This window comes from Ceratotherium simum, chromosome 22 (assembly GCF_057802395.1).
Source record: "Ceratotherium simum simum isolate JZ-2026a chromosome 22, ASM5780239v1, whole genome shotgun sequence".
NCBI lineage: Eukaryota > Metazoa > Chordata > Mammalia > Perissodactyla > Rhinocerotidae > Ceratotherium > Ceratotherium simum.
In genome coordinates this window covers 29,156,338-29,183,958 of record NC_141921.1, presented here as the reverse complement: position 1 = coordinate 29,183,958, position 27,621 = coordinate 29,156,338, and the positions used below count along the sequence as shown (strand labels likewise).

General features: G+C 40.7%; 1 protein-coding gene across 4 annotated transcripts in view; it reads left to right on the top strand.

Moving 5' to 3' along the window:
- The first annotated feature begins 15,588 nt into the window (after nucleotides 1–15,588).
- Nucleotides 15,589–27,621, top strand: part of PHACTR4 (phosphatase and actin regulator 4) — a 107,708-nt gene continuing 95,675 nt past the window's right edge. For 2 of the 4 annotated variants that reach the window (XM_087446446.1, XM_087446443.1), the window contains exon 1: nucleotides 15,608–15,693. The gene's annotated coding sequence lies outside the window, so the exon portion shown is untranslated. Of the gene's footprint in view, nucleotides 15,717–27,621 lie in introns of all 4 variants that reach the window. The other 2 variants (XM_014784054.2, XM_087446444.1) reach the window with 2 other exon arrangements.

Genomic DNA, 27,621 nt, shown 5'->3' with positions numbered 1-27,621 from the left:
TATGGTTGGTTTGTTTGAATCAGGATCCAAAAAAGGTCAACATGTTAGCTTTGGTTATGTCTTTTAGCTTCCTTTTATTCTATAACATTTCCCTCCTCCCTTTTTTTTCCATGCCAGTCATATCAAGTAATACAAGAATCCAGATAATCTGGTTTACAATATACAGCTCAGTCATCTCCAGTTGGTGGTCCCCCACAGAGAAGTCTCCCTGTCCACCTCTGATCATCCCTCCATGTGGCAGAGGGAATATTTAACTCCTACCCAACAGGAACTTCCACGAGAACCTTCAGATTCAACTGAGAAGAACAAACTCAGAGAGGAAGGCCCTGAAAGGTGACTACCACTCTCTCGACAGTTATTTAAACCAGTCCCAGTTCCTTTGGACTGTCTGTTTCCTGTCTGAGGACTCTGATGATTGCTGCTAGGAAGCCCATCCCCTTTTGGAGACCCTGACCTACCCTACTGGCCTCTCAGGATGATCTTGGGAGTAGGAGGGTACTGGTGTGGCCAGGGGATGGTGATGGTGACTTCAGCCCCAAAGCTATGGTATTACTATCCCCTTTTTGCTTGCCCTATTGCCCAATTCTGTGAGAGCAGGAATCTCATCACAAAACTGGTCAAGACAAGCTGAATGAAGGTAAGAATCAGGGCCAGACTCACCTGGGTCTGTAGTCTTAACTTTAAAAAGAGGATACAAGAGCAGCCAAGTTCTTGAATGCAACAGTGTCCAGTACATCTCTCTCTGAAGTCATACAGCTCCAATCTGGATAGGTGGCCCTGTATGTCTGGAGCACAGTTGTCATCCTAGAATGTTCCTTCCAGCCTCTTGGGAGTTCCCTTTGCTTCTCTCCTGTGTTGGTTCTCCTGTTTCCTGAATCCCATAACTTTCTTTCTCTCTCTTTTTTTTAATTTAGATATAATTGACATACAACATTATATTAATTCCAGGTGTACAACATGATTTGATATATGTATACATTGCTAAATGATCACCACAATAACTCTAGTTAACATCTATCAGCCTATATAGTTATAATTTTTTTTTCCTTGTGATGAGAACTTTTAAGATCTACCCCATAACTTTCTTTGCCTTCTAGTTTTGGTGGACCATATCTGCCAGTAGCTTCCTATGAAAGGACATGTTAGAGGTAAAATGTTTAACACCTTGTATACTTGTATATCTGATTATGTTTTATCCACATGTTTTAATGATGGTATTGATGGTTTAACAGGGTATAGAATCCTGGGTTGAAAATCATCATCTTTCAGAATTTTGAAGGCATTCCTCCCTTCCCTTCTACTTCTAGTGTTGCTATAGAGAATTCTGAAGCCATTCTGATCCCTGATCCTCTATATGGGACCAGTTTCATTTATCCTTGGAAGCTTATAGAATCTCGTCTTTGTCTACAGTGTTCGGACATTTCACAGTGGAGAGTCTTGATGTGGGTCTATTCTCATTCATTGTGCTGGGCATGCAATGGACCCTTTCAGTCTGGAAACTTGTGGAAAATGTTCTTGAATTATTTTATGATTTCCTCAACTCTTTTTTATATATTCTCTCTTTATGAAACTTTTATTCAGCTGTTGCACTTGTTTGACTGGCCCTTTAATTCTCTTATCTTTTTTCCTCCTATTTTCCATATCTGTGTCTTTTTGCTATACTTCCTAGGAGTATAGCAACATTCCTCAACTTTATCTTTCAATCTTTCTATTGGCTATGACTTCTGCTTTCATATTTTTTCATTTCAGAGAACTTTTTTTCCCTTCTGAATATTCTTTATTATTGTTCCATATATTCAGGTATCTTTTCTTCTCTTTGAGGATATGCATGATAGTTTTTAAAGTTTTCTTTTCTCTGCATTGTCTCAATTTCTTCCAAGTTTCTTTCTTCTGTTTGTTTTGGTCTGTTTCCTGTGAGAGGAAAGCCTCATGTCTGGTAATCCTTGCCTTTCTGCTCATGAATAAATGTAGGGGACTAAGAGCTGTTTGCAAGCTCTGTGCACAAAGATGAGAGCCACTGACTGTGAGACCATTTGTCCATGAACCAATGACCATGAGGAACTATTAGCTGGGAGACCTCAATACTATTATCTATAGATCTTTCATATCGGGCTTCATTTTCTCCAAAGAAAAAGACTCATCTGCCCAGGGGGTAAAGGTCGGCTACCAGCATTCTGGGAACAGAGTGTGAGAAATGTCTACTGATTCCCCTTTTTTCAGTATAATGCCCTTAACTGTGCCCAGTGACCCTGATTCCAGAGATTGTTTGTTTTACCGTCTCAAGAGAATAAACCTCCATACTTCTGCTGAGGCAGAGGAGGGGCAGTCACCTAGAGGGTGCAGTGAGGGAAGGGAACTATGCCTTCAACCAGTTCTTGTTTTAGCTTCTCTTCACCTCCACTTCCAGGGATACCAGTGGTATATGTTCATTACTGAACATATCAGGCTGCTTCTCAGCTTTCTCCAGATTCTCGTCGAGGATTCAGCATTCTTGGGTCTGCCAAGCCTATAACCACTCATTCATCTGCTTTCCCACCTGCAAAATTCTGTTGTATTTACTGCCCCCTCTCCCTTTCCTTATGCTTTAAAACAATCCTTTACTGGAGTTTTAGTAGGATTGGGAGGGAAGGGAGTAGATAGGAAAATTAGATGCATGAGAAATGAGAAAAAGCCACTGTCTTTATCCAGAACTCTTTAGTTGTTTTTTATGGGATCACACTATATTCCACTACTTACAGACAGGCAAATTACTTGGATTTCTCTGTGCCTCAATTTTCTCCTCAGCAAAATGGGAGAAACAATGGTACCAAGTTTATACTATTGTGAGGATTAAGCAAAATACCGTAGTTACTTATTTTTAAGGAACACTTTTTTCCACATTTTTATATCTCTGAAATCAGAAAGTTTAGCACATGTCCAAGTATGTTGTAAGCATTCAATAAACGATATCTTAGGTTCAATGAAATATGGTACACATACGATGCACTTTGAAAAGTGCCTGAAATAAGGTGTGCAATAAATGCTGAAGACAGGATTATTATTATGCATACTAAACTATAATTAACATTCTGAAACCTGTTTATTCTACTTACTACAATCTTGTGTCCATTCTTCTACGTCAGTAGAAGTAGATATACCTTACTCTATTTAAAGTTATATGATATTCTACAGAATGGATGTACCATTTAATCATTCCTCTGTTGATGGATATTTATATTTAAATTTTTTTCTGAAATACCAATAGTGGATGCCGTAGTAATACATCCTTAAACACCCGTGCTAGTATTTCTGTAAGATAAAGACCAAGAAGTGGAATCACTCTATCACACTCATATGGAAAATGTCTAAAGGAAATTTCCAGAGTGAAAGAGGCATGTGAGGGATTAATCAGGATCCTGATTTAGGCAGACAATATGTAATTATGGAAAGCACACTAGCCTTGAAGACAGAAGACCTAAATCCCAGTGGCGGCTCTACTACTTATCTTGGGACATATTGTTTGTTCTTTCATTTATTCAAAAAGGTATACTGGGCCGGCCCCATAGCCTAGTGGTTAAGTTTGGTGCTCCGCTTTGGCGGCTAGGGTTTGATTCCCAGGTGCAGACCTACAACACTTGTCGGCGGCCATGCTGTGGCGGCAACCCACATATAGAATAGAGGAAGATTGGCACAGATGTTGGCTCAGGGCAAATCTTCCTCAAGCAAAAAGAGGAAGATTGGCAACAGACGTTAGCTCATGGCCAATCTTCCTTGGCATAAAAAAAAGATATACTGAATTCTGCCTACTCTGTGCCAGGCCCAGTGTTACAGACTAGGAATACAGAGATGAATAAGAACAGTCCTTGCCCTCAAGAAGTTTACACTAACTGGTGGCGAGACGGACAGGTAAACAGATGCCACTTGCTCACTGTGTGAGTTTGCGAAGTTGCTTCACCTCCTGAACGTCAATTTCTTTTTCTGTAAAACGGGAAATAGTCCTTATACGAGAGGGTCGTCGTGAAGATTAAATGAAATAACGTATGAGGAGTGCCCTGCATAGTGCCTGGCATATAATATGCACTCAATAAATGGAAGCTATCATTATTGTTTTAGTAATAGGATAACTATAATAAGTAATTTGTTATGATTGCTGTGATAGAAGTTCTACCTCTCTCAACTCATTTCTACAGTAGTAAATGAATTGTTGAGATAATAATACAGCATATATAAAGTGGCACTTGATAAATATTAGTTTCTTTTCTTGCCTTTTTATGTTGAGACAAAGGGTGAATAAGCAGATGGAAGTGTAAACATCCATATGTTTGAACACAGCAGTAATTTTCCTGGTCCATGTGTCACAGAGCTGATTCTGGGCACTTCCTTAGCTACAAGATTTCACCTCTGGCCATATCTGAACATCTGGAATGAGGCTGCATACCTCCCTGCCCACAGCCACAAGTAATCATGGAGACAGGATGTCCATATGCCCAGGGCTGATGGCTGCCTCCTGCAGGGGATTTTTTTCTCCTAGTTTACTCAGGACAGCTTGCACTCCATCCTTAATGGGGTCACTTATTTGCTTGACACTGGTTTTTGTGAAATAGTTTCCTTTCTTTCCCACATAGATATAAAACAAGAATTAAAGGAAGTGTGTACCTTGATACCAAAAATTCTGAGCTTTAGTTGGTAATTAAATTTAAAGATAATTCTAGAGGCAAATTTAAACAGAATTAAGTGATAGAATAGTATAAATATTTGGGGTGAACTCTCTATTTTCGGGATTAACTAGGATCTAATTACTGGACACACTTTATTCCCCCCTGTTTCTTTACTTCCCTGGAGGGTTTTAAAAGCACTGATACGGGCCGGCCCTGTGGCTTGGTGGTTAAGTGCGCGCGCTGCAATGCTGGTGGCCCGGGTTCGGATCCCTGGTGCGCATCGAAGCACCACTTCTCCGTCCATCCTGAGGCCGAGTCCCACATACAGCAACTAGCAGGATGTGCAGCTACGACACACAACTATCTACTGGGGCTTTGGGGGGAAAAAATAAAATAAATAAAATCTTTTAAAAAAAATAAATAAAAGCACTGATACTTATTTCTCCTGTCTGGATGTGTGCCTGGCTCTGCAGATCATACCACATTCCCCTGGGTTTTTACAAACTGATTCTCCTTGCTTAGAGAGTATGATGCAATGGTCTATAGCCCAAGTTTTGGAGTCAAGCAGACCTGGGTTTGAATTCTAGCTCTTCTAATTACTAGCTCTGGGATCTCAGGCAAAAATCTCTGAAGCTCGGTTTCCTCATCTGTAACATGGACAATATTAGTATCATTAAAACTATGATATTAGCATATAGAATGACCATGGGTTAAAAGAATGGGGTTGAAAGAGATAATACCTGTAAACTGCTCAATACAGTCTCACAGTACATGCTTTTAATTTTTTAGTCATGATCATGATCATTTTTATTTTCATTAAGGTCCCTCATGCAGTGCTTGGCACATGGTTGATGCTCAAAACTGGGTAGCGATTACCATAAATTACCTAGAGTTTCTAATTGCCAGAATTATGGCTTTGTTATTTAATTTTTTAATTTGTTAGCGATTAACCGGATCTTTAGCCTAGTACTTAGGAGTTTGTCCCATCATCTTTGTAACTCTGACAGTGCCTGGCACCATTCCTGGCACAAAGTAGGCACTCAGTACATAGCTGTTGAATCATATGCAATTGAACTGAACATCATTCAGACATTAGCAAAAGAGCTGTGTCACTAAATAGCTGTCATTCCAAAACTGACAGCCAACCCTGACACAGACATGCTTGCACAGTTTGTAAGCCATGATTTCAACTTCCCACATTGCAGACATCTCGGTGAATATTCCATTCCACTCACATGACCCTTAGAAGGAAAGGACAAACTAATACAAATATCTAGCTTAGCAGCTAAGAGAATGAGCTTTGATCTAGGTCAATCCTGGCTCCAGTACTGTCAGTGGGTCAGTTACTTAATCTCTCTGAGAACCTCAGTTTTCCCATCTGTGAAAAGGGGGAAATAATAATCATAGCACCTATCTCATCAGGTTATTGTGAGATAGTGCCTTCTATATGCTGTTCTCTTTTCCTGGAACAGTCTTCTCCCATGTTTCGCTGATGCTTTTTTCAGCTTGACTGTCACTTCTTCCAGAAAGCCTTCCTTGCCCCCCATGGTAGGTTGGGTTCACTGTTATACTCTCCCTATAGTACCTGCCAGTTACCCTTTGCAATTACTTCTTCAACTACTCACTTCCTTTCTGGATTGTGAACTCCTACAGGATAGGGATGTGTCTGTCTTATTCATTCCTGTGTCCCCAGTGCCTAACAGTCCTGTGGTACATAATATTTTGGGTGGACTATATTTGTTAATTGAGTGAAATAATGAGATAATAGTGTACATAAACACAGAGCCTGGGGCCTGGCCCGGTGGCACAGTGGTTAAGTTTGCGTGCTCCGCTTTGGGTGGCCTGGGGTTCACGGGTTCAGATCCTGGGTGCAGACCTACACATGGTTCATCAAGCCATGCTGTGGCAGCATCCCACATACAAAGTAGAGGAATATTGGCACAGATGTTAGCTCAGGGACAATCTTCCTTGCACAAACAAACAAACAAACAAAAACACAGACCCTAACATTTAGCACGCTCTCAATAAATGGGATATATTATTATTAACAACAAAGTATTGGTGCTGAGTTTATTCACCTTGAGAAAACTAATATATTGAGAGGAGCAACAAATTAGAGATAGGTATTGTGAATCTAGCTCTGTATCTCGTTTGTTATATGTTCTTGGCCAAATCTTTATTCTGCCCATTTTTCCACTATTAAAATGAACACAAGATATTCACCCTGGTGTCCAACTTAGCTTGGTTCTTATAAAGTCTGCCCTTTGCTAGACCACACCTGACAGGCTACCCTGTGTGTGCCTAGAGTTTCTAGATAGAGATCTTATACTGCCCTTCTACTTCTCTGCTTTCTCAGCTGCTAATTGTTGACCCCGACCCTTCTCCACTCTGACCCTGTCTAGCCCCTCAGTTTGTAACACCAATTGGCTACCTCCCAGCTTCCAGCCTTGAACTACACCCGTCTTCACAGTAAAGTCCAAAATCCTTGGACTTTATTGCGCCAACTGTAGCCTCATCTTCTTCCCACCTTTCCCTTGCTTACTGTTCTCTAGTCACCAGACTTTCCTGAAGTTTCCTGGAGGCACTAATCTCTCTGATTCAAGGCCTGTGGACCTGCCAGTCCCTCTGCTTGGAGTGCTGTCCCCACTCTCTTTATCAGGCTAACCCTTACTCAACATTCATGTGTCAGTTTTAAGGTCACTTCTTCAGGGAGCATTACTTGGCTCCCTTGGGAGAAATTAGGTTTCCCTTTATATGCCATCTTCCTTGTAGATCTGGTGTGATACATTGTCAGAGCTCCACATTTCAACAGAGAAGTTAAGAATCTGGACTAAAACGTGAAATTTCTGTTTCTAATGCTAGCAAGTAATGTAAAAATTGTAAAACACTGAGGGCCAAAACAAAATACTGTAGGTTAGTGACCACCTGTGGCCTGCCTGTTTGCAGCCTGAGCTATTCAACCTTTGGCTATACTCGGTAACTGTTTCTGTGTTAATCATCACTCCATCATCACTCCATTTATTGACTGTCCATTCCATGCCAGGCACTCTGGTTGGTGCTTTATGTAGATGATTTCATGTAACATCCAAAACCACCTGTGAGGTCAACTAGGGTTCAAAGAGGTTAAGACAGTTGCCCAAGGTCACAAGCCGTAAGTGGTCAAGCCAGATGCTAAAGGTCTTTTCACTGGACTACTGTGTGTCAAGGTACAATTTGTCAGTTTAGAATGGGAGAGGCTTCTGAAGTTCTGCTTAACAACAACTATTAATATTTGTTGTATGCTCACTATGTGCCAGGCATTATGCTAAGCACTTTACATGATCTGATTCAATCCTCACCACATCTATACAAAGGAGCTACTGTTATCATCCCCATTTTATAGATGAGGAAACTGAGGTATAGAAGAGGTATCTGATTTACCCAAGGTAAAGTCAGGATTCAAACCCAGACAGTCTGATGCCACAGTCCCCACTCTTAGGAACTCCTATCACTAATTTGGGTTTGTGGCAGAGTAATGGGCTGCAGGGGAAAGGGACAAATTTATAAGTCACTCTTTCTCCAACCCAGAGCCCTACAGAGGACTCAATAGAGACAGAAATCTCCTGGGTTACTTCCATGAACCTGCTATTGAGAGATGTGACCTGCAGGTGGCAGCAACATTAGCAGTCTCTCAATTCTGCAATGTTCAAAGCTATAATGAGGAAACTACACAATCAGATTCACTCATTTGCATATTATTCTCTGATTGGCCCAATTAATTCTTTACACGTTAACTGGACTTGGTTCTCAGCCCAGTGAGAACTGCCAGGCTTGTAGAGCCCTTCACAGCTGTGAAAGAAGAAAGAGCCCGCAGGATTTGAAACTATGGTGAAGTGATCCAGCCCAACAACCATCGCGGTGATTTTAAACTGTATTCAGTGGAACCGTGTTTCAGTAGTCTCCCAACGCTTTTTGAGTTCTTAGCTTTAAAAAAAAAAAATTTCGTATTTTGCTGTTGTTGTTTTTAGGGTACCCATAATGTATACATTTAAGGAAAAATTCAATAGCATAAAAGGATACCCAATGTAAAGTCCATCTCTATCGCGCTTACCCTGAATCTCACTATTTTCCCACCCCAGAGGAAAGCTTGTGTATCCTTCCAGGTATACACTATGGATATAAAAGTATATGCATATATCCCCCCCCAGCTTTATTGAGGGATAATTGACATGCATATATCCTTTAAAAAACTGATAACCTAAAACTATAAACTTTTTTTTTTTTAAGGAAGATCAGCCCTGAGCTAACATCCATGCCAATTCTCCTTTTTTTTGCTGAGGAAGACCAGCCCTGAGCTAACGTCTGTTGCCAATCCTCCTCCTTTTTTTCCCTTTTTCTCCCCAAAGCCCCAGTAGATAGTTGTATGTCATAGCTGCACATCCTTCTAGTTGCTGTATGTGGGACGCCACCTCAGCATGGCCAGACAAGCGGTGCGTCGGTGTGCGCCCGGGATCTGAACCCGGGCCGCCAGTAGCGGAGCGCGTGCACTCAACTAAGCCACCAAAACTATAAACTTCTAGAAGAAAATTTAGGGGGAAATTTTTGTGATCTTGGGTTAGGCAAAGATTTCTTAGATAGAACATGATTCACAAGAGAAAAATATAGACAAATTGGACTTAAATCAAAATTTTTAAATTCTGCTCTATGAAAGATACTAAGAGAATGAAAGACAAACCACAGACTGAGAGAAAACATTTGCAAATTACATATCTGATAAAGGTCTTGTACCTAGAATATATAAAGAACGCTCACAACTCAATAAAAATAAAACAAACAACTCAGTAAAAGGATGGGCATAACACTGGTACAGATACTTCACTAAAGAAGATAGACAGATGGCAAATCAGCCCATGAGAAGAGACTGAATATCATTAGCCATTAGGGAAATGCAGATTTCATTGAGATACCACGACATTCATACTGGGATGGCTAAAAACAAAAAATTTTTAAAAGCTGACAATACCAAATGCTGATAAGCATGCAGAGCAACCAGAACTCTCATTCTTGCTGGTGGAAATGCAAAATGGTGCACCCATTTTGGGAAAGAGTTTGGAGTTTTTTTTTTTCAAATAATGTTGGGTGTACGCTTACCATACAACTCAGCAATCCCACTCCTAGGTATTTACCCAAGAGAAATAAAACCTTATGTTTACACAATGTGTACACAACTTATGTGTACACAATGTTTACAGTTGACAAAAACTGGAAATAATACCAATGTCGTAAACTGGTGAATGGAGAAACAAACTACCATACTTCAATATAATGGAATATATCTCAGCAATAAGAAGAAACAAACAACATGGATGAATCCCATATGCATTACTCTAAGTGAAAGGAGCCAGACTCAAAAAGCTATCTACTCTTTTATTCCACTTATAAGACTTTCTGGAAAAAAGCCAAATTAAAGGAATAGAAAACAGATCAGTGGATGCCATGGGTTGGGTAGTGGGGAGGGGTTGACAAAAAAAATAGCACGAGGGAATATTTTGGGGTGATGGAAGAGTTCTTACCTAGATTATTAGGGTGATGGTTACACAGGTGTATGCATTTGACTCATAGAACTGAACACCAAAAAGAGTGAAATTTACTATAAGTGAAAAAAAAGCTGTTTAAAAAACAAAATAAAATAAAACCCAGTACTTCCCCCTCACCACCACCACCACCAAAGCCATTGATTTCAGGTTGGCAATAACAACAGGTGTTGATATAAATAAATTATTGAATTATTATTTTTTCCTTACCAAAAAAAACGAAGGATATTTCTCAAACTGCTCTCTCCATCCTTTTTTTTAAAAAATGGAGAACTATTGCAAGCATATAGAAAAATAGAGAGGTTTATATAATAAACACCCAAGTACCTTTCACCAACTTTGTCAAATCTTAACATTTTACCTTATTTTCTTACAGTTTTTTTAAGAAATAAAATATCAGAGCTATGTTTTAAGCCCCAGTGTATCCCTCCTTTCACCCATTCTTTTCCTTTCTCCTCAAGAAGTAATCACTTGCCTGAATGTTTTAAAATTTAATATACATGGTATCAAGCTATATACAAGCTTCGGCAACTTGTTTTTCTCTCTCAACATTTTGTTTTATCCACGTTGATTCCTGTAGCTTTAATTTATTCACTTTAACTGTTTTTGTAGTATTCTATATTATGAATATATCACAGTTGATCTGCCCATTCTCCAGTAGATAGATATTTAGATTGTCTCCAATTTTTTGTTTATTTGTTTGCAATTTCACACAGTGCTACAATGAACATCCTCGCACCTGCAGCCTGTGTCCATGTTCAATGTTGAAAACTTGGAAGCTTAAAAAAGTAGAAAGACAAAAACTAATATTACCCACCAAAACAGTTATCGTTTATTGAGCATTTAACAGATATCAGGTACAGTGCTGGGCACTTTATGTATGTTACTCTATTTAGTTCTCACACTGATATATAGATATTAGGTACTATTATGCTTCCCATTGCACAATGAAGAAACTGAAGTTTTGTGGGGTTTTTTTGCTGAGGAAGATTCACCCTGAGCTAACATCTGTTGCCAATCTTCCTCTATTTTGTATGTCGGTTGCTGCCACAGCATGGCCACTGATGAGTGGTGTAGGTCCGCGCCTGGGAACTGAACCTGGGCCCCTGAAGTGGAGCACATCAAACTTAACCACTAGGCCACTGGGGCTGGCCCTGGAAACTGAATCTTAACGACTTTAAATAACTTAGCCAATGGCACACAGATAGAAAGTGGCAGAACAGTTTTTTAGTGCCAAAGCCCATGCTCTTAACATTATGCTCCCATAGTGCCCATAATCTCCAAATCCAGAAATATTCATGGTTAGAGATAGTCTTTACTGTTAACTGGTCTCTCAGAAGATGAGAGACCTGGCCCAAGCCACTTCCCATTTAAAAAATTACATTGGGGGCTGGCCTGGTGGCATAGTGGTTAGTTTGAATGCTCTGCTTTAGCAGCCTGGGGTTTGCAGGTTTGGATCCCAGGCGTGGACCTACACACCCCTCATCAAGCCATGCTGTGGTGGCATCCCACATACAAAATAGAGGAAGATTGGCACAGATGTTAGCTCGGGGACAATCTTCCTCAAGCAAAAAGAGGAAGGTTGGCAACAGATATTAGCTCAGGGCCAATCTTCCTCACACACACACACACAATTATATCGGGGGCCAGTCCCAATGGCCTAGTGGTTAAAGTTACATGTGCTCTGCTTCGGCGGCCTGGCTTCAGTTCCCGGGCACGGAACTACACCCTTATCTGTCAGTGGCCATGCTGTGGCGGCGGCTCACATAAAAAAGCAAAAAAAAAGAAAAAGAAAAAGAGGAAGAGGAAGATTGGCAACAGATGTTAACTTAGGGCAAATCTTCCTCAGACAAAAAGAAAAAATTATATCGGGAGTATAAGATATACGCAGAAAAGTATATATATCCCAATTGATGGAATTTTACAAATTGAAGCTAACACTGTAACCAGCACCCAGATCCAGATAAAAAACAGAATATTACCAGCACCCAGAAAACCTCTTCTCATGCTCGTCTAGACACTGCTCTTCCGCGCTGAAGGGCAGCTGCAATCTTGACTTTCAACAGAATATTTTTGCCTGTTTTTTAGTTTACATATGTGAAATCATACGGTATATACTCATTTGGTCTGGCTTCTTTCACTTACTATTATTTGTGAGAATCATCCACATGATTGAGTATAGTGTGTTATAGGGCACGAAAGACATATGGGACAACATACATTTTGCAAAGAATTATGAATGCCACTGAGTCTTTTGTCAAGATTGTAGTCAGCCATTACATTGAAGACTAGGTGATAGATTGGATCTAATGTACAGCATGGCAAATCTGAGCATTGCAAGGGATGGTCTGGGACCTCTGTTGCCTTACCTCATAGCCTCTCAGCCTTACCTTAGATTCTAGCTGTAGCTCCAGAAAACACTTCAGTGAGGGCTTCAATTCTCCCGTGTCTTGCTGCATTCTATCCTGGAGCTTTTCCTAAACCAGGATGTGAGACACTGGGGGGAGCCTGCTCAGAAGTGCAAGAGGAGTTGATGCCCCCTGAGGTAATCCTAACCAATGGTGGACGGGAGCCAATGGGTAAATGCTTCTCTGTGGCAGTCCTTAGGTGGACTGAGAGGCATTCTAGGCAATCCTCAGATGGTTTTGGTAGGATCTGGGCCCAGGTGCCCACAGCGGTGATCACCTTGGTAATGCATCCTTGTTTTGGCTTTTCCTCCTTCCCTATTTTACTGTGGACTTTCACTTTAAATTCCTGGGATCACCTTCCAAGTAAATTACTTGCAACTAGTACTTTTCTCAGGTTCTGCTTTCTGGGGCAAATCCTAATTAAGACATATGGAAAATACCTGGTACATGATAGATACTCAAGAAAAAGTAGCAGTGTTATTATTACTACTATTACTACTACTACTGTCACCACCATTATTAGTGACCTGGGGTTTCACAATTGCCATCCCTATTAGTCCCCTTCCCCATGGAAGATAGTGAAGCTCCACAATTAGAGCTTCTATGGCAATCATTTTTGTTTTTTTCCTAAGAGTACTGGGAAGTCATTGAAGGATTTTCTTTCTTTTTTTTACAGTTTTTCGACTATATTATTTTTCAGGTTTAGTGAAGTATAATTGACAAACGATAAACTGCACATATTTAAAGTGCACAGTTTGATGAGTTTTGATACATTTAAAATTCATCATACACCCTTGAAACCACAACCATGGCCAAGATGATTAACATACCCATCACCCCCAAAAGTTTCCCCATCTTTTTTTTTTGTGAGGAAGATCAGCCCTGAGCTAACATCCATGCTAATCCTCCTCTTTTTGCTGAGGAAGACCGGCTCTGAGCTAACATCTATTGCCAATCCTCCTCCTTTTTTTTTCCCCTGAAGCCCCAGTAGATAGCTGTATGTCATAGTTGCACATCCTTCTAGTTGCTGTATGTGGGACGCGGCCTCAGCATGGCCGGAGAAGCGGTGCGTCGGTGCGCGCCGGGGATCCGAACCCTGGGCCGCCAGTAGCGGAGCGCGCGCACTTAACCGCTAAGCCATGGGGCCGGTCCCCCATCCCCTTTATAATTCCTCCCTGCCATTCCTCTGCCTCCTTGGTCCCCAGGTAACCACTGATCTGCTTTCTGTCACTATAGCTTGCCTTTCTAGAATTTTATATAATTGGAGTCATACAGAATGTACTCTTTAAGATTCATCGTGTTGTTGTGTGTATCAATAGTTCATTTCTTTTTATTACTGAAGAGTATTCCATTGTATAAATATTCATTCACCTTTTGAAGGACGTTTAAGTTGTTTCTAGACTTTGGCTATTACAAATAAAGCTGCTATGAACATTCATGTTGAAGTCTTTGTGTAGATGTATGTTTTCATTTGTCTTGGGTAAATACCTACAGTGTAATGGTTGTGACATATATGAGGTGTATATTTAATTTTTAAAGAAACTGTCAAACTGTTTTCCATAGTGGTTGTATCATTTTACAATCCGACCAGCAGTGAATGAGAATTCTTGTTGCTCTGCATTCTTGCTAACACTTGATATTGCCAGTCGTGGTGTGTAGTGTTATCTCATTGTGGTTTTAACTTGCATTTCCCTTACGTCTTTCATGTGTTTATTTGCCATCCGTTTATCTCCTTTGGTAAAGTATCTGTTCAAATCATTTTTTAAACTGGGTTGTTTGTCTTATTGAGTTGAGAGTTCTTTGTATATTCTAAATACTAATCCTTTGTTGGATATAGGTTTTGCTGCTATTTCATCCAGGTCTATGACGTGCCTTTTCATTTCATAAGTGTCAAAAAGAGCAAAATTTTTAATGTTGATGATGTGCAATTTATCAATTTTTTTCTTTTATGGATTGTGTGTTTGAAGGTCACATAGATAGATTTTCTCCTGTGTTTTCCTCTAGAAGTTTTGTAGCTTTAGGTTGTACACTTAGGTCTAATTTAGGTTGTGACACAATGGGTTTGGCATTTAGAAAGATCCTCTAGCAGCAGCAAGGAAGGTGCTTGGAGGGTGATAACCTGGAGTCATGAAACTAGCCAGAATTGGAGAGAGGTGATGGTAGCTTCCTCTCCGCTATGGTAGTGGAGAAAATGGAAAGGAACTGAGATATTTGAGATGTAGAATAACTGGACTTAATGCGCTGAAGGAGGTGTCAAGAACGATTCCTGGGTTTCTTCCTTTTTTTTTTTTTTTTTGTGAAGGAAGATCAGCCCTGAGCTAACATCCATGCCAATCCTCCTCCTTTTGCTGAGGAAGACCGGCTCTCAGCTAACATCCCTGCCGATCTTCCTCCACTTTATATGGGACGCCGCCACAGCATGGCCTAACAAGCGGTGCGTTGGTGAGCACCGGGATCTGAACGCAGGCCCGCAGCAGCAGAGTGCACGCACTTAACCGCTACACCACGGGCCGGCCCCCCTGGGTTTCTTCCTTATGCACAAAATTGAGGGTAACTTGCTTCTAAGTTTTTTGCACTTCAGATTGGCCCTCTGGAAAAATAGTTTTTCCTTTTGGGGAGATTATAATTGAAACTTAGCCAGACAGGGACTGGACGCAGTTTTCCTACAACAGCACACTTGCATAAGCTCCCTCCTTAGGCACTGCCTGGAGCCCAGTGTTGAACTCTGTCCTCCTAAGTCCAAAGACCTTTGCTCCCGTCCGTACCAGGAAAGGTTCCCAACTTCTTTTACACGCAGGACGCCTGCAGCGGGTGGCGCATGCCCAGAGAGGCCGTGTGGGGCCCAGCGCCCGGAGAGCAAAGGGCGAGAGGTTCCCGCCATTTTGTCCGGCTCGGGACACAACTGGCCTCTGCTGGAGACTACAAGTCCCGTGAGGCCCCGCGGCGGCACTTCCTACCCCTCACTGTCCGGCCCGCTCCCTCTTCCCACCTCCTGGGGGCTGAAGGCTCTGGCGGCCGGCGGGCCAGGTAGGATTTCCGGGAAAAACTACTGTGGAGGCTGAGGAGGCCGCGGCGGTGAGTTCAGCGAGCAAGAGAAAGTGAGCGGGAAGTGCGCGGGGTCGGGTTGTGGGCGTCTCTTAGGCTCGGGCCGCGTTCTTGGCTCCGCGAGGGGGTCGCGGTCCAGCGGGGGTAACGGCCGGGCGGCGGTCGCGTCAGGCCAGGGCGGGGCGGGCAGGGGCTGCCGCCTCCTCCTCCTCCGCCCTCCCACAACGGTCCCGCCGTGGCTTCTTCGCTCGCAGCGCGCCCCGCGCAGGCTCGCCCTCTCCGCCCCTTGCGACTTGGCGGGGCCCTTTTGTTTGGGTTGCTTTGTGCCCGTGCGTGGAGTCGCCTCCTCGGGGGAGCCCGCCCGGCCAGTCCCTGACGGGGACCTGTCCCTGGGGATCCGGTTACGGTAACTGGATCGAGTCAAAGTCCATTTTTCAAAACCGTCCTCCGTTGGACCTCCGTATCCCGGCTGGTCAGAGCGGAGGCCTCAGAGCCAGGCAGAGGCAGACGGAGTTTCTGTTGAAAACCTCGAGGTTATTGTCCAACTCCTAAACGTCAGTCCCGGCGGCTTTGGGGCACCACTCTCTCGGTAGGGGGATGGGCCTGTGGAAAAGAAGTGAGCCTCCCTCTCGGGGAAACCGGGAAGGGATGGAATTTGCTGCGATGTCTGTGTGGGTCGCAGCTGTGATCGGGGAGCCAGAGAACCAGTGCGGATGGGCAGAATGGTAGTTCACGCACCTCTCGAATCTCCGAGGAGAGAAAGTGATTTATGGGTCAGCGAGCAGCCTTTCCATTCATTGCGTGCAGAAAAAGACTACAGTGCTTCGTCCAGCCGCCCAGTTCCTCGCCCCCCGAGCCCCCCAGTCCTTTCCTTATTTCTTTTGTTTAAAACAAAGTTGAAAGCAAACGTCCATTAATAGAAGGATCTGCTTTATAGAGAAACCAGAAACCTAGTGGCTTCTAGAAAGCAACGGAAGTAAAAGAAATCAAGCCAGTTGGACGGAGGAGAGATAGTTGATCCTTATTGCAACCGGTGAATCGTGTGGGTTTGATCAAATTTTGTTAGTTAGTGGTAACTTTATGTATGTCCCTTTGGAAGCGTGCATTGCTAGATTCAGCTTAAAATAAAGCTTTCTAAGGGCCATTGCAGATATTTCTTTTGAAAAATAGATTAATATTTCAAGTCTCTGAAATGAGGACAACCAGGACCCCTTTACATGAATCAGGGAAAGTTACTGAAGTTATATAGGTTAAATTCCCACTCTAGCCAAGTAGGCAAAGAAAACCCTTTGTGCTTGATTAGGTGTCTCAGAATGGAAGTGATTTACTCTGAGAATCCCAGATGGTATCGGTAATATTGCACAGTTATATTGTATAGGGGTGGAGGTCTTGAATGCAGTTGTTCTTCAGTTTTTAATCCAGCAGTGAGTGGAGATTGTTTGTTTTCCTGGCTGTGCTTTGAAGAAGCATCCACAGAATTTCTCTAAAAATTTTAGAAATAATCTGAGGAACAGCAGTTGCTGATGACAGGCTGTTACTTATTTGTTCAAACATGACAATGCTTTCAGTGTTATTTTTTGAAAATAGCTCATATACATTATGTACTTTAATTCTCACTACAATTCTGTGAGGTGGTTGTTCTCTCATTTTATGGCTGCTAAATGTTAAATTTACAGCCTCTGAAATGTCAGGTGACTTGCCCAAGGTCACATAGTTAACCTAGATAGGAAATTATAGAGTAAACCATACTTCAAATCCAGTGCTCTTTCCATTACCTCACACCTATTGCGGTTACTCGTTATACCACCAACAGCCTGTGATTTGGCTAAAATTTAAATATTAGAGAAACTAATGGAAATATTTTCCAATCAGAGCAGACTGATTTATGAGGAACTGGAGTTTCCAGAACCATAAACAATGTCATACTGAATCACATGTCATACTGAACATTGGTCCCATCACCTTGTCTTATGGTTTGCTGTGATTACCTTGTGCCTAGGCAAAATTCTGGAGCCCTGGGGGTCAAAGGGTGATGAGTTACTGGCCTGTGGTTTTGACTAATCATTACTGAAAGATTTTTTACTAAAAGATTTTGACTAATCTTTGCTTCAAGTTTTATTAAGAAATATGTTGGAGGACATATATAGATAGCAGCTTTGGCTGCTGCAACTAGCATTGAAGAAAGAACTGAAATTCAGATACTTTTCTAGCTAAACAGTCCAGATTCATAAAGAAAATGCTTTCTTTAGTTTTTGCTTTTAGTAAAAACTTTTAATCAGTTTCAGACCTGCAGTTTAAGTCTTGGATTTATGTCACTACATGCCATGAATGTGACATCAGAAATAGAAACCTACTTCACTTCCCTTACTTAAATTCTTCTTAGGTAAAATGCATAACATGCCAATAGAATTGAGTCAATACAATTAGTCTTCCTAACTAGTAGGAGCCTCTTTTAAATCTCTTATGCCATCATAATGGGAAGGAACTTTTTTCCCTTGTTTTTTTGCTGTTGGTCTACTTTATTCCATACCAATTCATCCATTGTGTTCCTAGCACTGTTGTAGACCCTGAAGACAAAGAGTGAAAACAAGTCTTCTCCCTCTTGGGGCTTATAGACTGCTTGGGGGTTGGAGGGGAAGAGGGCGGAGTCACACAGTTAATAAGTACTAAATAAATAAAATCCCCTCTTATTTACTGTGCAACCTTGAGCAGTAACCTCTTTGAACTTTAGTTTTCTCATTTTTAACATGGGGATAATGATTCCTGCTGTACCTAGCTTGTGGAATTGTTTCCAGAAGTGAGTAGGATAAGAATTTGGTGGCATTATACCCTTCAAATTCCTGTAGTAAATTATTGTTAACTACTATTAGAAAAGGAAAAGGAGCATTGGAAGAAGATTGTTTATAAAGAAAGAGACAAAGAGAATAGATGGATTCTCTGGTCTAAGAGAGTCTGATGTTAACTTCTGTGACTGTTAGTCACATCTTCACATGTGCTACCATAATCCTTTGTGTAGACCTTTTTTATAGCACTTATCAAACAAGACCATTATTATTTGTTCTATATTGTCATAGTTAACTGTCTTAATGGCTGGGACTGTGTCCCAGTCTGCATCCTTACTGCGTAGCACACAGCTCCAGGTATTTCATTGGAACTTTATAAATGTTTGTTGAATGAGTGAATGAATAACAAAGTGGGCAGGGGCAGTTGTGGAGAATACCAGAACACAAATGCAATGCCAAAATAGTTCTTTTATTCAGCAGATTTTTTGTTTTGCCCATTGTATGCTAGGATCTTCGTTATGTTCTGGCAGCACAAAGCTGAAGGTATATAGTCTCTGCCTTGAAAAGCTTACACATCACAACACCTAACAGTGTGGTGAGTGTTAAATAGAGACGTGTTATAATATAGGTAAGGGACTGAAGGATTCTGTTTTGGTAGACAGTGAAGGAAGGCATTACAGAGGAAGTGATTTTGGAGCTTCTTCTTGAGGGATGAATAAGAATTCACCTGGTAGACCAGTTACTATTAAACTTATTCCAGCCAGACGGAGCAGCGTGGGCATAGGAAAGGAGATGGGAAAGTATAAGGTGTGCGTCTGGGGAAGAGTGAGTAGTCTGGTATGGCTAGAGGGTATTGCATTGATTTTTAACGTTTTTTGGTTTAGATACCCCCTCTAGAAAATTTGAGAAGAGCAAAAGATTTTCACCCCAGAAATCTGCAAATAAGCAAACATATGCATATAATTTTAGAAAGTTATGGAATACTTAGGGGTCTCTGGACCCCTGGGGTTGAGGAGTTGAGGAGTACAATGGCTGGTGAAGGGAAAGGTTGATGGCTGGGTGCTGAGGATTCAAAATGCTTTGCTAAAGATTATGATTAGGGAATAGCTAAACCGTCTAAGGATTTTAAGCAGGTAATTGATATAATCTGATCTGTGTTGAAAGGTAATTGTTTGCTATCTTCAGGGTAGTTTAGAGGGTTTAGGAGATATTTAGAGTAAATGCTAAAAAGAGGCAGGATTGAGGGCCTTTTTTTGTTTTGATTTTAAAGGATAGAAGAGATCTGACATGTTTGAAGGTAAAGGAAAAGGAGCCAGCAGAGAGGTAGATATTGAAGATCTGCACAAGAGAAAAAGGAGATAATAAAGAAGACTTGAGAGGAAATAAAATCTACAGCTCATAGAGAGCTGAGCCTTGGAAAGGAAATACGAAGAAAGGATGCGAGAAGATATATTTGGAAGTGATGGAGATGGACGTTGAAATTGAAGTAGCTACCAACTGCTTATTCTGTACCCAGACTTTGGTCTGGGTACTTTTATATGTGTTATTTCATTTAATTTTACAAAAATTCTGTAGAATGGGTGGGAATTCCCATTTGACAGTTGAAGAAATTATGGCTCAGAGAGATCAACTAAATTTCCCAAAGGCGCCCTATAAGTAAGCAAAGCGATCTGGAATCCAGGTATATTTCATCACCAAAGCTCAGCATCATAATTTCTGCCTTAGAGGGTCTGTTAATATCTGATGACCTCTTTTTTTTATCTTCCTCTCTGAAGGAATAGGTTAACTTATCTGCAGAATAATAAAAGGATAGAGTGGGCTAGCTGACTTCACAGAGTGTTCAAGTTTGGAATAGCAGTCATGGAAAAAGTAGGGGAGCCAACCAGAGATGAGCAAAAGGGCTGCTGAACAGTAATTAGTCTGACTGAAGTCAGACATACCTTATCCAATAGTCCATCCATTCTGTCTCCTACATTCTCAGTAAGACAACATTTCTTGAATACTGTTAATGTGGGCCTTAGAAGAAGACACTATATTGTAATGGAAGGCTCTGGTGCCACTGTCTCTGAGCAAGTCACAAGTCTAGTGCTTCAATTTTCTCATCTCTGAAAGAGTCTGGATTAGTTGATTTCTCAAATTCTGGGATTTTATGATTTACAACCAAAAACACTCCACTGGGTTTTAGGAGAGGAAGTATGTTTAGTGGCTGTTTGATTTTTAAGGAAGAGATGGTTGAAACTATACAGCTTCCAGATTCAAGCTTGGTTTTCAGTTTAAGTTCTCTATTATATTTAAAGCACCAGGTATTTGTTTTGACCATCTGAAAGTTCTGACATATTTACTTAATATAGCATATTTACTACCTTTGGGGTCTGAAGACCTGGGTTCTAGTTCCAGCTGTATCACTTACTTGCTGTGAATATCCAAGTCAGCTAACCTCTTTAAACTTTGGTTTCCTCATTTATAGAATAAGAGTAGTAACCATTTCTTCAGAGGTGTCAGATGAGATAATCTATGTGAGAGGTCTTTGTAAACTGTATAATGTTTAATAAATATGAGAAAAGATATTATTATATCTGGCAAAGGAAAGGGGGGTAGTGCTGTGATCAGTGCTGTACGAGGGAGAAAGCACTCATTTAAAGTGGCTCCTTCTGTTCCAGAGTACTCAGTGGTAAGGGAAGCCTCTCAGGGTGTGAACTGTCAGTGTGTTGAATTTAGAAATTTATTTGTAGTATATGAGGGTACTGGGTGTTTTTTCAGGTGTACATTTAAAATCAAATCTAATCTTGAATCAAACCTGTGACTTAAAAACTTAATTTGTGTGTGTGTGAGGAAGACTAGCCCTGAGCTAATATCCGATGCCAATCCTCTTTTTGCTGAGGAAGATTGACCCTGGGCTAACATCTGTGCCTATCTTCCTCTACTTTATATGGGACACCGCCACAGCATGGCTTGACAAGAGGTGCGTCAGTGCGCACCTGGGATCCGAACCTGTGAAGCCCGGTCCGCCGCAGAGCGCGCGCGCTTGACCGCTGCGCCACCCGGCCGGCCCCCTAAAAACTTAATTGTTAAAGATGCTCTACATTTATTCTCTCAAATGTGAACTTGTTAGTCAAGTTTCCAGGAGTATTTTTTAGATGGATGTTGACTGTATTTTATTTAAGGGTAGATAACAATTTTATGATTGTCTGACAGAACTTGAGTGCATTGCTTGGTTAGTTTGTTTCCTTTATGGATGGCTGATTCTGGTGGAACTCAACATATTTAATCTGTTACAGAGAACTCTCTCACCCTGCCTTGCCCCGCACATGCCATTGAGTTGATAACCAGGATACTTGATTCTCCCTGCCCAGCTGCTTACTCTCATCTTTACACTTTGGTTGGAAGTACAGTGTTAAAAATTGATATAAAAGATTAATGATTCATCCTTACCTGGAGTGATCCCAAAGGTCAGAGATTTGTCCATCTCTCTGCAGGGCACCCTTCCCTCTGCAGTGTGTTAACCTCTTTATTCTCCCCACTAAACAGTCCCTGTTTGTGAAAATAAATTGGATTAAGAATTCCTATGTTGTTGGTTTCAATTGATTTAACCATGACAAATAATGCTGCCACATAGGTCTTTGTGCATGTAACTTTTTTCTTTTTTCTTTTTTTTTTTTTGTGAGGAAGATCAGCCCTGAGCTAACATCCATGCCTATCCTCCTCTTTTTTCCGAGGAAGACTGGCCCTGGGCTAACATCTGTGCCCATCTTCCTCCACTTTATATGGGACGCTGCCACAGCATGGCCTGACAAGCGGTGTGTCAGTGCACACTGGGGATCCGAACCTGGGCCGCCAGCAGCGGAGCGGGCACACTTAACCGCTACGCCCTGGGGCAGGCCCCAACATCAGTATTCTAATTTGCAGTGTTACTAACAGTTTACAGTACTTGTTTATTCACAACCAACCTTACTAATAATGCATTTTAATTTTTTGTGTGTGTGTGTGAGAAAGATCAGCCCTGAGCTAACATCCATGCTAATCCTCCTCTTTTTTTTTGCTAAGGAAGACTGGCTCTGAGCTAACATCTATTGCCAATCCTCCTCCTTTTTTTTACCCCAAGGCCCCAGTAGATAGTCATATGTCATAGTTGCACATCCTTCTAGTTGCTGTATGTGGGATGTGGCCTCAGCATGGCTGGAGAAGCAGTGCGTCGGTGCGCACCCAGGATCCGAACCCAGGCTGCCAGTAGCGGGGCGCGCGCGTTTAACCACTAAGCCACGGGGCCGGGGCCAGCCCGGATTTTAATATTTTAAAGTAAATATATTTCCATGCAAATCAAAACCACATGAGATACCACCTCATGCCTATCAGAATGGCTATTATTAAGAAGACAAGAAGGGGCCGGCCCAGTGACGTAGCAGTTAAGTTTGTGTGCTCCACTTCAGCAGCCCAGGATTCACCGGTTCGGATCCTGGGTGCAGACCTACACACTGCTTGTCAAGCCATGCTGAGGCCACGTCCCACACAGAGCAACTAGAAGGATGTACAGCTATGATGTACAATTATCTGCTGGGGCTGTGGGGAGAAAAAGGGAAAAAAGGAAGAAGATTGGCAACAGATGTTAGCTCAGGGCCAATCTTCCTCAAAAAAAAAAAAAGTAAGTGTTGGAGAGGATGTGGAGAAAAGGGAACACTCGTAAACTACTGGTGGGAATGCAAACTGGTGCGGCCACTATGGAAAACGGTATGGAGATTCTTCAAAAAATTAAAAATAGAACTACCATATGATCCAGCTATCCCACTTTTGGGTATTTATCCAAAGAACATGAAAACATTAATTTGAAGAGGTATATGCACCCCTATGTTCATTGCAGTGTTATTCACAATAGCCAAGACTTGGAAACAACTTAAGTGCCCATCAACAGATGAATGAATAAAGAAGATATGGTATGGGGCCGGCCCGGTGGCATAGTGGTTAAGTTCGCACACTCTGCTTCTGCGGCCTGGGGTTCACAGGTTCGGATCCTGGGCGCAGACCAACGCACCGCTTGTCAAGCCATGCTGTGGTGGAGTCCCATATAAAGAGAAAGATGGGCACGGATGTTAGCCCAGGGCCAATCTTCCTCAGCAAAAAGAGGAGGATTGGCATCGGATGTTAGCTCAGGGCTAATCTTCCTCAAAAAAAAAGAAGATATGGTATATATATAATGGAATACTACTCAACCATTAAAAAAAGAGGAAATCTTGCCATTTATGACAACATGGATGCACCTTGAGGGTATTACACTAAGCGAAATAAGTCAGATGGAGAAAGCCAAATACCATGTGATTTCACTCATACAAGGAATTTAAAACAACAGCAGCAAACAAACATATAGATACAGAGAATAGATTGGTGGTTACCAGAAGGGGAGGGGGGAGGACAAAAGGGCACTTTTGTACGGTGACAGATGGCGACTCGACTTCTGGTGGTGAACACGATGTGGTCTTAAAGAAGTTGAAATATAGTGATGTATACCTGAAATTTATATAATGTTATAAACCAGTTACCTCAATAAAAATAAAAAAATAAATATATTTCCAGTTTAATAGTTACAAATGGTGCATAATTATTGTTTTAACATTTTAATTATTAAGAAAGTCAAACATTTTTTCATGTGATGTAAACTCTGTTATTGTCTCTTGCTCATTTAACTGTTTAGATCTTTATGGTCTTAGATACTTTTGTAAGCCTTTTATTATGAATATTTATTTTCAAGTTTATTGAAAGATTTCCCCCAGTCTGTGGTATTCGTTTTTATTTTAATTTAGTTTTGTACAGAAACCTACATATTTCATGCCATAGCTATTCACTATTTCCTTTGTAATTTCTTTATTTCTTCCATCATTAAAAAATTATTTCCCCATAAGTGGAGTAAATACTTTATTAATTTCTCAACTTCTTTTTCTATTACTTTTTTTTACTTTTGGAAAAATTAATTTTGATATGTGGGATAAAAATGTTATTCTAAGTTAATTTGTTTCAGAATGCTACCCAGTATTCCTAGTAGCAATTGTTTTGTGAGGACATTTTGAGCTTGGGAAAACACTAAATTAAAATGTTCTTATTCATCTTGAGATACTCATATCCACCTAGGTCATTAGAAATTAAAAATCTTCTCTATAAGGGATCAAGAATATTAAAAAAAAAGTTTCTTTCTCACACTGGTATTGATGATTATTTCATTCTTCTTTACCTCAGAATCGGGTTTGTAGAGAAATGGTTGTCCTTTGGGAAGCTTGGGTGGGTCGATTGTTTATTAAACCAGGTTAAAAAGTGGAGCCCTGAAACGCTTTCCCCCCTCCAATGAGTGACCAGTAGAAAGGAGGAGGATTCCTAAGGGAGATAGCCTTACCTCTTCTTCCCCTCTGTCGTGGATAAATCCCTATTAAAAATGCTGCCAGTAGATACCAAAGAGGAATTGTATAGAACTAGTCATAACTTCCTCTTACTTGCACACCCCCAACTTTGCCTCCTGTCCATTCCTCTGAGGTTAAATTTGAGGGAGAGCATTATGGTTCAGGATATGGATGCATCTTTACTGTATGTATTAAAAGATGGCACAATGGCTGTTACCTATTGGTGATACCAGTAAGACTGGGAAATTTACTAACAGTCTTTTACATATTCTATGTGCTTACGTAAAATTAGGTAAGAGATAACTGGTATCTGGGACAACATCTTTGTATAATTGGGAGAGGAGTTTCATCCTTCTACTGTAGCCACAGACCACTAAGGACCTTTCTGTTAAATGAATATATCTGCATACTGTGGCATCAGATAAATGAGAAGTCTGGGTTTTTTTGCTGCATTAATCATTGCACACTTTATGTTTTTTTATTGTGGTAATATTTATCATTTTAACCGTTTTTAAGTGTACAATTCATTGGCATTAAGTACATTCACAACATTGTGCATCCATCACCACTATCCATTTCCATAACCTTTTTGTCATCCCGAACAGAAACTCTGTACCCATTAAATAATAACTCCCCATTGCCCTTCCCTCTCAGCCCCTGGTAACCTCTGTTCTACTTTCTGTCTCTATGAATTTGCCTATTCTAGGTGCCTCATGTACGTGGAATTATATAATATTTGTCCTTTTGTGTCTGGCTTATTTATATTTTTAAACTATCTCCTCTTTGTGCTTACATTTGTTTTATTTTGTAGAAAAGCAGAAGCTCTCTTCTAGCCTCTTAACTCTCTGGAGGAAAGGCACCATTTTAATGAAGTAGAAAAACAAGCATTTAACTCTCTTCAGGGCGCTTATATTAAGGAATTAATAAAAGGTTTAGAGGATTTAGTAAATAAAGTGTTTTAGTATGTGCTAGTGCTTTTGGAGGGCAGAACAAAAAATATTGAAGAGATATTGTTGAGCAACTTCTTTCTTTTAACTAAAAAAGATTAAAAGTGTTAACTTCCTAAACATCAATTACGCCATATTACATTCTTGTAAATAGTGAGCCTAAATATTATTTCATGAGGAAATCTTTATACTTGATATCCCTATGATCCAGGCATACATGAAACTATTTTTTTTTAAAAGTCCACTTAAGTTAGTCTTTCGATTGGTCATTTTTACTTGATTTCTTTCTCTCTTTTTTTTTTTTTTGTGAGGAAAATCAGCCCTGAGCTAACATCCATGCTAATCCTCCTCTTCTTGCCAAGGAAGACCAGCTCTGAGCTAACATCTGTTGCCAATCCTCCTCCTTTTTTTCCCCAAAGCCCCAGTAGATAGTTGTATGTCATAGTTGCACATCCTTCTAGTTGCTGTATGTGGGACGTGGCCTCAGCATGGCCGGAGAAGCGGTGCGCCCGTGCGCGCCAGGGATCCGAACCCGGCCTCCAGCAGCAACCCGGCCGCCAGCAGCGGAGCGCTCGCACTTAACCGCTAAGCCACGGAGCCGGCCCCTTTACTTGATTTCTAACACCATATAGGTACATGTAATCAAACTTCATCTATTAAAAGAAACTTTTCTTGCCTGAAGTCCAGCTTTAGTCTCAAGTATTCCAGAAGAAGAAATAAGATGATTAATTCTGATGTGCAATTCTTAAAAACAATCTTTAAGTGCAAAGGAAATATATGATAGAAATTCAGATAGTATAGAAATACATAAAATGAAAAGCTGAAAGTCCTTACCATCACCCTGCTGTTTCTTTCTTATTCCCACTCCTGTATCTTCCAAACTTCCACTAAGAGTTACCTAACACTAACAATTTTGGTTAGTATCCTATCGTTATGGAACTTGTTTCTTTTTTTTATTCAACAGTAGGTTGAGTATATCCTTTTATGTCAGAACATAGTAGATATCCTTCATTCTTTTTAATGTTTGCATAGTATTCTATGTATGAAGATTTCATACTTTAACCATTTTCCTGTTGACAGACATTTCAAGTATCTCCAGTTTTTGCCATTATACATAATACTGCCACAATATCTTTGTGAGTAGAGCTAGTTTAAAAGTGGAATTGCTGGGTCAAAGGTTACAGATTTTGCATTTGATTGATACTGCCAAAATGCCCTCCAAAAGGATAACACCAAATTACCTTTTGATTCAATTTGAGAGTATACTTTTGTGTACATTAGCATAATTTATTCATTTATTGAATGCTAACAATATAGATATTTTTTCCAGCTTTATTGAGATATGATTGACAAAAGTTGTATGTATTTAAGGTATGCAACGTGATGTTTTGATGTATATATACATTGTGAAATGATTACCACAATTAAGCTAATTAATGTGTCCATCACCTCACACAGTTACCATGTGTGTCTGTGTGTGTGGTGAGAACACTTGAGATCTACTCTCAGCAAATTTCAAGTATATAATACATTATTATTAACTATAGTCATCATGCTGTACATCAGGTCTCCAGAACTTATTCGTCTTATACTGTTTGATTAATATCTCTTTTTCCCCTGCCTCTCTCTCCATATTGGATATTTTAAATCTTCAAATTTTTAGCCATTCTGATAGGCAAGAAAAACCAAACAAAACTCATTTTACATTGATGTTTTCTTTATTAGTAATCAGGTTGAACATATTTTCATGTTTATTAGCCACTTGTGTTTCTTCAGTGAATTCCCTCTCATCATTCTCATTTATCTGTTCATGTGTCAGCATCACATAATTATTTTAAACGGTCAAGT